At 32.6% G+C, this 13,860-nt stretch overlaps 1 protein-coding gene across 5 annotated transcripts in view; it reads left to right on the top strand.

The window, feature by feature from the left end:
• gw (trinucleotide repeat containing adaptor protein gawky) overlaps window positions 1-13,860 on the top strand; it is a 63,613-nt gene extending 49,753 nt beyond the window's left edge. For all 5 annotated transcript variants that reach the window (XM_029306059.2, XM_029306061.2, XM_029306062.2 and 2 more), the window contains exon 16: window positions 1-13,860. This exon is cut by the window's left edge and continues 22,385 nt beyond it. The gene's annotated coding sequence lies outside the window, so the exon portion shown is untranslated.

Here is a 13,860-nt window from a genome sequence, read left to right as displayed (position 1 = left end):
TTCTTCTTCAAGTGAAACCAAAATTCCGTTTAGTGTTCTCCATCGTCGAGCGTATTGTAAAGTATCTCAAAAAGATGCCGATCTTCTCTATCATTTTTTTTTAAAGTAACGCGTGTGCCTCCTGTTTTTTTCAGTTATTATTATTATTATTATTATTATTAATATTATTATTATTATTATTAATAATATATTATTATTATTATTATTATTATTATTATTATTATTATTATTATTATTATTATTATTATTATTATTATTATACATACTTCGCCCGAAAAGAGTGCAATGTGCTGTGCATCGTCGTCGAGTTTTCCCACTCGTTTACGTACTTTACGCGAATGCTTTTCGTGAAATAATTCTCGCATAAGTTAAAGATATAACTTATTAGTTGTTTTTTTTTCTTGACGTAGAATATATTATATACGTTGAATCGATGTCGTGTTTTTTTTTTTTTTTACGAATAAGTATTATTTGTCAACCCTTTGCACTCGAGAAACGTCAGTCGGACGTTGAGACTCCTTATAATTATGGCTTATGCAACAATCGTGAAGATTATATAATGTGATCGGAGCGTTTTTCCGCCAAGACGTGAATAATACAAAATGCGGAAAAAGATTATCAATGCTCAAGAGATATACGCTTTTTTTCGACTAATTCCGACACTCTCTATATAAACGAATATTTCTCCCGTCGCACACAAACACAAAGTGTGATCGACGGAATGATGATAATGATTACTAGCCGCTATACGGGAAGTAACGAATCGAATCGACGAGTGAATTCTCGGATACTCGGCTATATAAATATATATATATATCAATCTTCTCTCTCTTATGACTGAAATTTTACTTTTCCAAGTATAAAGAAAACCGTACAGTTCGGGTTCGCGCAAATAGGCTCGTAAATAACTGCGAAACGACAGTAAGTTTGAGAGGTGTATGACGTCACGTATACATATGCGTTGATGACTAGCTTTCTTATTTAGAGACTAAAAAGGGGGAGGGGGTTAAGTACATGGGAGAACCAGGTTTTGTTTCTTGCATTACGTTTCTCGCTGTCATAATCGATATAAAATGATTGACGTTTAATCGCACGCGGATACGCGGCGATGAATATTAAAACAAAAAAAATCTCTATATATCCAGGTTAAAAAAAAAAAAGAAAAAGAAAAAGAATGGAAGTCTCTATGAAAGGAGCGTCGGCGTTTATGGACGAACTGAGTCAGTAGAAAGTGACGTAGGCGCACTAGTGTTCTTTCCGCTCTGAAACGAATCTGTGAAACGCCAACATCCCTATGCTCTAGACAAGTACTTTTCAAATGTGACAATGTAACCGTATGATAAATATATATAGTTTTATTAGGTGTAAGTAAATGAATTTAAACAAAAAGTTTATATATTATATATATCTATATATATATACATATTATATATACACGCAGATATATCAATAATATAAAAGTATATTTAATCGGCGATATACTATATGATATATAAATATATATATATACACACATTAATAAAAGATATGAATATATAGATATATATTATCATTGTCGTCATTATCGTCGTCGTCGTTACCGTCGTCGTCGTCGTTGTCGTCATTATTATGGGTGTCATTATCATTTTTTTTCTTTAAACCTTATCGTTATTATTATTATTATTATTATCATCATCATTACTATTATTACTCTTAAGGAACATTATTGTGAGTATGTTATGCCAATTATATGAACGCGAGTATTAAGTAAAGCTAGTAAGAAAGCACTCTAAGACATATAACACACACGCATTAATGATGGTCTATACATACAAATAACGAAACATACACATGGACACACATATGTAATACTGTGTTGTGAGCATTAGATTACTTCTCCGTTTTGTAGTTAATTAGATTTTTAAGTTTTGTATGGTTTTTAAATTAAGTTCGATGCAGGTACTCGTGCAGAAAAAAAAACAGATGAGAAAATAGCAGAGAAAAAAGTATTCTGTAACGTGTTTTTGTATCGTTCTATACTGAAAAGAAAAGCAAAACAGAAAAAAAGAGAGAAAGAGAGGGAGAGAGAGAGAAAGAGAGAATGAGAGTGATAGAACGAAATAGAGAGACAGAGTTGATAAGTCATAGACACGTGTAAGATAAAATTGATTGAAAACGGAAAAGGAAAACAAGAAAATACTTCGAAAGAACGGATGCGATCATCGTCATTTTTTTTTTTAAATTTAGAGAGGCTTGATTTTGTTTTATATATTCAGTTGCGCCAAAAAACTTTTACATCAATAGACTGAGCAATCATTGAATTAATCAAAATAATTATGTATTGATTGCCATTAATCATTCACAAATTAATAATTCGTATAGAGATTATGGAGAAATGATTGATGATTCACATAACATTTGACGAAAGGTCTCGATATTAGTCATTATCGGCAGGTAAATGTATTATTGTCTCTTCAGCATCATAATTTATATAAATTTCTTTTAATATATATTTTATTCTATATTATATATTACGTATAAATTATTATTATTATTATTAGTCGATATATGTATATGTATCGACTCTAAACTCTTTATGTAACTTATGTTTAATCTAATATGTTTTAATCAAGTTTTTTTTATGTATATGATCAATATGTTTTCATTTTATTATATTATATATGTAGACTGTAGACATTTGAGAGATTTTGTGGTTTGTATAATTTATATATATGTAGTGTGTATACATTAGACTTTTTATTTATGACAAATTAATTTAAAATATTTTATATATATATGTATACGTAGTCTGCGCGAAATGACGGGGCATTCTTCGACATTTTTTCGCTGTTAATTAATATTATTCCGTTTCGTCCTTCTCGATTGCCATAGAAGCACATTAATGTGCAGCTGTTAATGGACAGTGTGCCAATATATGTACGCGACGTTATATCAAATTATTTCGTCGACCAACATAATCGGCGAGTGATTTGCGGAAAAGTTTAAGGACGGAATTTTTGACAAAATCGATCGGCATCGAGGCGATCAATCGATCCGTTCAATTTCGTAAAATGCCTTCGCTGTAACCGCCTATTATATTCCACGTTTATCCTTTTCTGTTTCTCTTTCTTTGTTCGTTTGAGAGAAAAAGGGCACGAAGCCTCTGTACCTAAGTATAATTAGCGTACCTAGTGTAACGTATACTAATATATAATATAATAGCTATCCATACTTTTATCTATACGGCTATTCATCGGCACCATTATCATTGCTCTTATTATTATTATTAATTATTAATTATTTTATTGTTATTATTGCTATTATTATTATTATTATTATTATTATTATTATTATTATTATTATTATAATATTGCAAATAAAAAAACGATTACAACAAGGAAAAAAATATATAGTAAATATTTAACCTTCCTTGACCAAAATCGAATATATTATGCGTCAACCGCGATAAAATGAATTATCTCTTGCGACGCTTCACAAATAAATATGATAGATTTATCCATATGCAAAAACATAGATAATACTGTTAAACATTTTGCAAGATTTGGACAATATATTTGGAATATATAACTATGACTTTAAAAAAGAATGCAATATTTATTTTGTCTTACATTTCTTATCTTTTATTTGTATTTTATATTTGTTTATTTAGAAAAATGTATTATTTTAAGAAAGATAAACTTTTGATTAACGATGAGACAACGATTGATAAGGTCTTGTATTTTTGATCATGAAAAATTGAACGTTTTCGAAATAAGATTTAAATAAAAACATTTTCTCAGACGTCCTTTTATGTTAGAAATACAGAATAAAAGCATCAGGTAAGAATATATGTAACATTAAATATTATTCTGTCTCAAAATAATAATTATCTATGTTTAATTAACTTTCGACATTTACATCATGCGATTCAATATCTTCCATGAAAAAATATACAAAATTATATATAAGAGATTTACATATTAAATTATTGAAGGCATTACTTTTTTTAGAGTAATTTACTATTTAAGATAGAGTGTGATTGTTACGGACTAAACAAAGAGATAAATTTACATTTCAGAATACAAGAATTTATTAGATGAATATTGTTTCTAAGCATTTTATGTGGGGTTTGAATTTATTTTTTTTTATAGAAATCTCCAAAAACATTTTTTTAAATATTTATATAGCTTATTGTTTTTATATGCACATATATATCTTATGTTACCATACGTTACATTATTGTACAGTTTACCATATATCGTGTTAAATTATGTTAAATTATTTAATAAATTTATTATTATCCGTTCTGAATGTATAGAGAAAAATAAATATTTCTCTGATGAACATTCCATACACACACAAACAATACATTGGTCAGTGATCTAACGACATCATTCGAAATCGTAAAAATCTGCTTTCGCACATGTGAAGGAAAATATCTCAGAAAAAAATGAGCCTACTACGAGATCAAAGGTAAAACGAGACATGTACATCCGAATAAATTGTGACTTCGACGATACGGATTTCTTGGTCCAAAATAAGTGCAATCACAATTTGATTTAAGAATAGTATAATAAAAATCTGATTCTCAATTTTCGTTGGATTAGAGGGAACAGAGTTTCTTGAAGTATTTATTAACTTATTTTTGGCCAAAGAATCAGAAAAGAGTCTATACGCGATTGTTGTCAAGTTTATATCCCCAAATACATATGGATATTAGATAAGGTAAAATTAGGGACAATTAAGATAAGAAATAAGATAACTTAGGAACGTTTTTATATGTAGGTGAAACACATACATCTGCGCGCGATATAAATTGATATATCCGAATTTTTGCGAATCTTTATATAAGACGTATCACCAGGTTTCCATATTTTCTTAATGAAGTACAGTTTGTAGCCTTTAATTTTTTTTTCTTTCAAGTAGAATTCGAACAATTGATTCCTTGAGTTTCCATTCAAATCTCTTGTTTGGAAACAACTTTACAAAAAGCTCTTACCCGATCTCTCTTGAAGCTTGATTCGACAAACTGGATTGTCGATGCCAGGTAACGTCTTATCTAGTAATGCGTCATCAAAGAAAGGCATTATAACTCTAACTTTTAATATCTAATATATAATTAGAAAGAAGGGAAAGTTTTTTTCTCACTCTACATTGCTCCATCTTTGACTTGCACGGATACTGAGATTCGCGTCACACGATCCGGAACCGACTTACGGCTTTACGATGGCGAAACGGATCCTTCTTCCCCTTCCCTCATTTCGCGGTCTGTGACTCTTTGATATGCATTACATAGGTATATGGTCAATGAATGGCCGATGCGCAGCATTGCATACGCAGCACGTCGCGTGCTGACGCGCTGTCACGGTATCCTCCCTGATAAAACGGAGCTATAAAAAATGAAAATATGAAAGTGCAACGTACGTAGCGAAATTCCAAAGCGGGATAAGAAACGGTATGCGAACTCGAGACTTATCTAATAAGTGCATATATATATATACATACATACATACATATATATTTATATATATATATGTATATCGTACGCACACATATACCGACACATGTACAAATGTACGCATTGCATGGTCTCTTAAGTGTCTCTATATTAAATGTCTTCGCTGTGTAATCCTTAGGACGTTAAGAGTATTAAATTAAGCAGCAGTAATCTCCTACCTCGTATAACGTATTGAGAGATGGTACGAGATGCTGAAAGGGCGCTGCATGCGAGACCATATACGTTGATCTCGCGCCCAAAAATGCGCCATGACGATATAAAAAATAAACAGGGGCTAATCGAGGCCGTCGTTAAACGGGACGATACAACGATTCTCCGATGATAAAACTGATGGTTATTGTAAAGTGAGCGCTAGAAATAATTAGATAATTAACCCGGACAAACTGATTGTCACCGGGAATAAATAACTGGCGATTCTATCATTGGGAGAGAAATCGTTGCATCGTTCCTTTGACCCTTAGTAAAGAATAAAGAGTAGCCTTCTGGTGAAGCAAATCGAGAAAGGGTGAAAGCGTACGGGGATGAATCGTGTTCTTCGTAGCATGTATGTGATTAACTTGTGCCACTCGTATCGTAAAGGAAGGACCTTTATCGAGATACCGATGTCGCAATGACGTTTGTGAAAATTCCAAAATTAGATTAGAAATGCTGAAGAGCGGAATTAAAAAAAAAAAAAAAGAATAAAGAAATTAACGATGTGGGGCTGAGTATTAGTCAGTTATTAGTCAGGGTGCGAAAGAAACTCCGCGATAAAAAATCGAGTGTCTTTTGAATTAATGAAATTACTTTTTAAAGTGTTCCGACACATACTAACTAATAAGTTATTGGCAGCCTTTGTGCATTGACGTAATTCTCACTTATAAATTATCGTATATAAGAAAGGGAGAATTATATATTAATTATTTATTGCTCGATAATACTGAATATTATTTCTTAATACTTTTTTATTCCCGCGTGTAATGTCGTAATCCTGCTTGGTGAATCTAATTTAATTAAGATTTTTGAGATAAGTCTCTTCTCTCTCACAGCCTTGTACTTTTAACAGTCTCGGAAAGTTCATCGACTTAATAAGCGTCAAATCAATCCAATTGTTATCTTAGTGCGAAAATTTTATCGTCCGAAAATTTATCACAGTCGATGAAATTGAAATGAGAAATTGTAACGAGAAATTTTAAAAATAGCCTTAAAATATTAAGTATAAGATTGGATAACTTTTCTCCGTCGTAGAGATACATGATGAGAAAGAAACAAAATTTTTAAAAATAATTTTAAGTTTCAAATAAAAAAAAGAGAGAGAAAAATCAGCATGTGAAACAAATGATCCGTCGAGTTGTCAGGAACGAATGAAAGACGAGAGCTGTTACGAGCAGTCTCGAGTGTGAAGAGAGTCTCCGATTTTCTAAAGCGACAATATCTATAATCAATAAATGCCAGCTGTCATCGTAGCGAAGCAAAAAAAGAAAAAGAAAAAAAGAAAGAAGGGTCGATGCAGAATTTTTGCAAGATAATGTAACGTAATGAGGCAACGACGTTGCGCAACGAGCGTTGGCCGTTTATCTTCCTCTGGAATCGAAAGTAGCGAAAGTGATGTTGCAAGAAACAAGAGTGTCGGATGCTGCACACGATCTTTTCGCCTAAACGGCGATAGCGTCACTATTCGCCGTTCGCTATTCGCTACTCGCACTTGGCTCGAAATCACCGAAAGGGGGACTCGCGCGTATACGCGAAATTGAATTTCACTTCGTTTACCTTACGGTCGAATTTGCTTGGAAATTGTGCAATAGAACCGGAGGAAGTTACGTGATTTTTTTATTTCTATTTTTTTTCCTTTGCAACAACGTGATATTAAGATAAGAATCATCGAGTTGCCAATTGAACTTAGTTGAAAGCTAGAACAACATCGATTTTGTCTAGTTGATATATTTAATCTTTAGCTACATATATAATATGAATCAAATTTATATTATAAAATATAAGGAGAATGAGAAAACAAACAATTTTTCGCCAATTTACGTACAAATCGATGAGAGTCGGTGATTCATAGTGTTCACGGGAAGAATGAAAAAAATGTCGCTCGACGGATGGGATGTGCGACGCGTATAATAAAAGGTAAAATCGTCGCTTGAAAAATTGAATCTGGCCATGTGGTGATAAGAACCGATTTGCGAATCGCGCGAAACACTTGCGTTTTCGAGAGAATTGTGTATATCTCCATTAGACATTTTGTCGGACACTTGGGGAGATTATTCGTATTAGGGAACAATTTTTGAAGAGAAAGGGGATCGTTTTCTCAACGATTTGTGATCAATCATTATCATGCAGCAATTATGAAACATGCATTTCGCAAAGAAACAATGATGTTCTCGCGCGAGCTTATTACGCGCATAAGGGATGATTCGGACGTAATGTAGTATCTAATTTTAAGTGTATGCTCTCGCGCGCGCTATAGAATAAAGCTAGTGAAACTCGAGGATTTAATCTTTGACTGGTGTAGCGAAAAAAAGAAAATAATAAAAAAAGAAGACGTACGTGTGTGGATTCGATATGGCGCGTCGCCGCCGTATTTAGAAGAACAAAAAACGAAGAAAATACTAGATGTGTATTTTTTAAAGATCTCTGTGCTTTATCTACGGAAACGTAAGAAAGAAATGTGAAAGCGTTTCCGTTATCGATGGCACGGTAAATTTTCTAATCAAAAATTACAGACTGCGACATACCAATTTGGTTGCTCTAGAGAAAAACACATGAAGTCCCCTACATTTTTAGTATACATGTATACTTGAGATTTATTTCGTCTCCTTTTCTCCGATATAAAATCTATCGTAATTTTATATTTCTTCAAAATACCTTCCTCCTCTTCGCTTGTCTCTCCGATAATTATATAGGGGACTATTATGTAATGAGAAATACATAAATTAAAGGACTATTATGTATTGGTTAAAATGTACACTTCTAAAAGTACTTTTTCAATGGCCGATGTGACGTAAAAAAAAAAAAAAAATTAAAGACTTACAAAATAATTTCGTAAAGAATACACGCAAGTATAAATATAAATATATAAGTATATATATTACGCATATATATCTTTCTTAACATTCGGAGGCGATTTGCTGATATGAAAGAATGTACGTACTAAATTAAAATGGTGATGGAGAATATATTTCACGACCCTATTTTCGGTGCGATACCACAAACACGGTGGCACACAGCACACATTTGAAGATACGTCGAGAAATAAATGAGAGCTTTCAGAAGATGAAGCGCCGCGATGGAAGTGGCTCGCACGAAAAACTGGCACAGATATCCAGGCAATCTATTATCTTACTCGAAGATAAATAAAGGTCGATTTTTACAAAGATATCGGTCACTGTGTTTTTCGGTGGAGCGGCCGTGGATTAAGGGTTAAAGACAAAAAAAGAAAGAAGAAAAGATGTGCGCGGCACGTGCCAATAATAAGAAATGACACAAAGAAAAAATATACGCGTACGTGAGAATCTTAGGATATATATATAAATATATATATATATATATATATATATATATATATATTGTATATATAGACATACATATATATACGAATAAGTGTTCCTTCGACTCAGCGTGTCCAATCTGGAAAACAAAGAAGAAGAAGAAGAAGATTAAAATAATCGTCGCGAGAGGGATGAAGTAATTAATTAAGGATCAATCGTTCGCGACGCGTTTTCAGGTACGGAATAAAGATATACGTACGTGAAATCGTTACGGTGAAAAAAAAGTTCGGTGATAGTCATGTGCTTACCGTATTAAGCGATCGGTATTTCAAATCTGTTAAAATACGCGCGAACACTATTAAATATTTAAGCGGCTACTTTATTGGATCACGTGTTAAATGTAAGTAGATTTATAACGGTATTCTAAATAAGCGATTATTAAATTCGTGTGTCGGGACGGATGACGACTTGTGCGGGAAAAGAAGACGGTCGTCTTCTTGAAAAAAAAAAAAAATAATAATAATAATAAGAAAATTATTAATTAGCCGGACGGAAGTGAGAAAAAAATTGAACGGGTCGATCATTTTTTCGGGTGGACCTCCCCGTGATTAAATTCGATGCGTACAGGTCGGACCGATATAAATCGATACAGGCTGTTCTGGAATTCGCCGTTCAGGATCGAGAGAAAGATATTGCGACTTCGCGAGATAATCATAATTCTCGATGCGTTATTTGCAGGGGCTGCTTCGAAGTTTTAACTATAACGAATCAGAGTTTGAGTTTCAGGCTCGCGACCGTGTAAAATGATTTAATATCTATATTAAAGTTTATAATAGAAATAACTTATTATATAAAGAAGGGAAATACTGATTAAAGTCTATAATAATTTTTTATAAGGTCAAATATATATATTTAACATATTTTCTTTATCTTTTTCTCTCTTGAAAGTTTTTACTCCAAGAACCCCGAAAGGTCTCCTCGTACATCCTTGCGCATTCACTGTGATTATTCATCGAATATAATATTGCGAAAAATCGGAACAAAGTTATTTCTCTCGTCTTACATATATTACTTCGAATATATGTATATTATTACATTAGCACATATCGAACAGATCGCGTACTTTGTTCTCTACGATATTAATTTTGTTATATATATATATATATATATATATATATATATATATATCGATTCTCTCTCTTGATAATTTGCATACGGATGTTGAAATAATTCTGCCGATTGTTTGTTCAATTGAATGACAAAGCGAAAAACACTGTCACGTAAGCATAACTCTTTGGAATTTATTAATTGACGAGATAATGATTTTACACGAAGATGTCACGATTCGGTTGAAGAGCTTGATCTGTTCATAATTAACGTTATCTCGTTTAATAAGTAAGAAAGTAAGTACCTGTAAGAAGTAAGAAGTAAAATCAATTGTAGTTCACATTTCATTATACGTATATTATATATATATTATATATATATCATATATCAATTATAATGAATCATATAAATCGATATTAAACGAATATTTAAATTAAAGTAGGAAGTAATCGACGTTAAAAGATATCTCTATGTAAAAGCGCAAACATATATATTATCGCACAGATAAAAGGGAGATTATGAGCAGATCGATAGCAATTTTTATGTTTTTCCGTGATTTAATCAAGCTTCTCGTTCGAATAAAGTCGACTACAAGCGCAATTATCACCTCGACGCATCAACGAGTTCGAGGAAACAATTGATAATTTCGTGCAATCATCATTTATCAAGAAAAGAGAGATTGATTATATAGATTAGGAACTGTTATCAGTCCACCGACCGTCGCTCGATTGTACCGTAAATCGCGGCTATAATATACCGATCCATAATAGCGGTTCTCGATTGTATACAGGGTGTTCAAAAATTCCAAGTTCGATCGGCGGGTAAAGGCAAGGATGAATTCGTTTGCTCACGAAAAGCCGGGACTCCGATTCCGGGACGAGAAAGCTCGCGTGACAAACATTATTTTCCACTTTTCGACCTGTTTCGCGAGGAGAAGCGCATCTTGGCGCATCCACTCGGGGCGCATTATACGGAAGCGTTATTTCTCTCAAAGTGCCGCAATTTCCTTCGAGTCGAGGAAGCGACACGAAAGCTTTCGCGGGCGGAAGGGACTTTAAAAAGTGAAGCGCTTATTAAAGAGGCCTATTAAAACGAATGTACTTTCTTCCAAAGGGAAGCTCGCGCTCCTCCTCGGAAAAGATTGCGCGCTATTAGCGAAATAACGCTTTTACGACAGATACTTTTTGTATCTCGTTACGAGCTCTTAACAATACGATGTTCAGTCATTATGTTTATTTCGCGGGCTTTTTTTAGGCGAGATCCCTAATAGAAAATTGCATATGTCCCGAAGATGTTCTTTGAATGTCCTCTGAATATCTTTTGGATATGTTGTGCTGTTAGGGATTTTGATCGATTAAACAAATTTGGTTCACACGTTCCAATCCGTGTCTTTCAGCCGCATATATATATATATATATATATATGTATATATGTATATATGTATATATGTATATATGTATATATGTATATATGTATATATGTATATATGTATATATGTATATATGTATATATGTATATATGTATATATGTATATATGTATATATGTATATATGTACATATATGTATATATGTGTATATATGTGTATATATGTATATATGTATATATATGTATATATGTGTATATATGTATATATATATATATATATATATATATATATATGTATGTCTTGTATCCGCCGAGTTTTCCCCACGACATATCAATGGAAATGACTCCGATCGACGATTATGGCTATAAACGTGCAAGCGGCGGTCGTGTGAGTCTTATGTATGAGAAAGCGATCGCGAGTCGGATAAAAATACAGAGATGGAGAGATGGGAATGATCGAGGTTCGATTCTCTACTTCGTACTGGTTTCTTTTAACGTCGAGGATCGACCAGAGAAGAGTTTGTAACGCCTACTCTCTCTCTACTATTTCTTCAGATACATCAGCAAGCCGGAACTTGCGACGAAAGTTACATTTTCGTCCTCTCGAAAGTTTCATAGCCCGCGATTCTTCTTTCGTTTTTGTGACACACTTTTTTCCCCTCTTCTTTCTCTTCGTATCTCGCCCACACATTTCTCGAACGATGAAACTAATATGTACATGTCCGCGTATAAAGTCCTCCGTGCGCATCGCGACAGTTTAGAGGGTATAGACTTAATCCTTCGCACTTTGGACGTCGGTATTGGGCGAATAATATTTTGTATTGTTGTTGTAATCTAGTCACTACATCCGAAAAAAAACCAAACACTTAACGAGGTAATTCATATAGATACGTACTGACGTATGCGAAGTCGGCGAGTGCTCTCGTGTGAAAATTCATTTTTTTTTTTAGAATGCAATATCGAACCAAAGGGATTACAATGTCGATCAGCCCGATTCCAGAACTGGGCGAATACATATTTCAATATATTTCAAGTAAAATAGATTACTTTTTCAATTTTATATTCCTTTAAGAAAACAATTTTGTAAAAGTACACGACTTTTATGTCTCGAAAAATAACATATTTCCACGTATCTTGCTATTGAAAAAATGTACTTTTCGAAAAATTTTCCAACGATATTTTTTTATATATAAATTTCATATCTGAAATATATTTTTATAATATTTTTCCCAGCTCTGGATTCGAGAGCGACAAAGAATTCGAGAATTTCGCACCTTTTCAATCCTTTGCTCGTGCATGCCTTTTCTCCAAATTGTTTTCAAGTGGCGGAAAAACGCGGAAAAAAATATCTCTGTGCGCGAAAAAAGGGTGCGTGAGAGAAAAAGGGAAAGAGAGAAAGGGAGAGAGAGAACGGAAAAGAGAGCACTCGAAGGGTTTAGAGTATCCGTTCTTAAATAGTACGTTCTCGAGTATAGTTAATAAAACGTCGGAGCGAAGAGTATTTTTTCTAGGAATGTTAGTGGACCAGGCAGCAGGAACATTAATATCGTAAAACCGCGGCGAATTTCATAATTTATAAATTGCAAGAAAACAAAAAAAAAAAAAATAAAAAATAAAAATAAAATGCAAAACCGAAACTAAGAAACTTAAGAAACAGAGGAAAATTAAGTGTACGAAAATAAAGAAACGTTGGCCATCGGTTAAGTACAGTGGGACTTGTAATGTTCTCAAATAATACTCGAATGATAGTATAAGTGCAGAGTTCATAGGCAGTAAAAACTTTTTTTAGACGTCCTGGAGAGGAAGAGCGAGTGGGTGAAAACGAGAAAAAGAATAAAAAGAAAAATAGAAAAAAAAAAAGAAAGAGGAGTGAGTATGTGATGTGTATGACAGCTAGAGGCTAAGTAAGAAAATGAAAGGGAGAAAGTATGAATGGGAGAGAAAGAGAGGGAGCGAAATGACTTGAGAAAGAGTGGCATTAACAGAGGTAGAGAAACAATATGAAAACGATAATATTATAAGCAACAAGAAGTGCTTTTATGAAATACAATATTATTTATACCATCCTGATGACATATATATGTATACATATATATGTGTATGTGTATATATGTATATATATATATATATATATATGTATACATATATAAATATCTATATCTATATACATTATATCTATATATGCTAAGTGATAAGGTAAAAGAGAGGAATCATGTATTATGTAACAACACAAGGTATAGATAAGTATATTAATATATTACACAAATACACATATAAATATACATATAAAAATATACATATATATTAAAAATTATGACCTATTATGATTATGATAATATTATTAATATTGTAATAATTTGTAGTATTATATTGTGACTATAGTACAGCATTAAGATAATAAAGGTTGTCCTGTATGTGAA

This window comes from Nylanderia fulva, unplaced genomic scaffold, assembly GCF_048542155.1.
Source record: "Nylanderia fulva isolate GAGA-0341 unplaced genomic scaffold, ASM4854215v1 Scaffold3, whole genome shotgun sequence".
NCBI lineage: Eukaryota > Metazoa > Arthropoda > Insecta > Hymenoptera > Formicidae > Nylanderia > Nylanderia fulva.
This window is presented reverse-complemented; position numbering and strand designations above follow the sequence as displayed.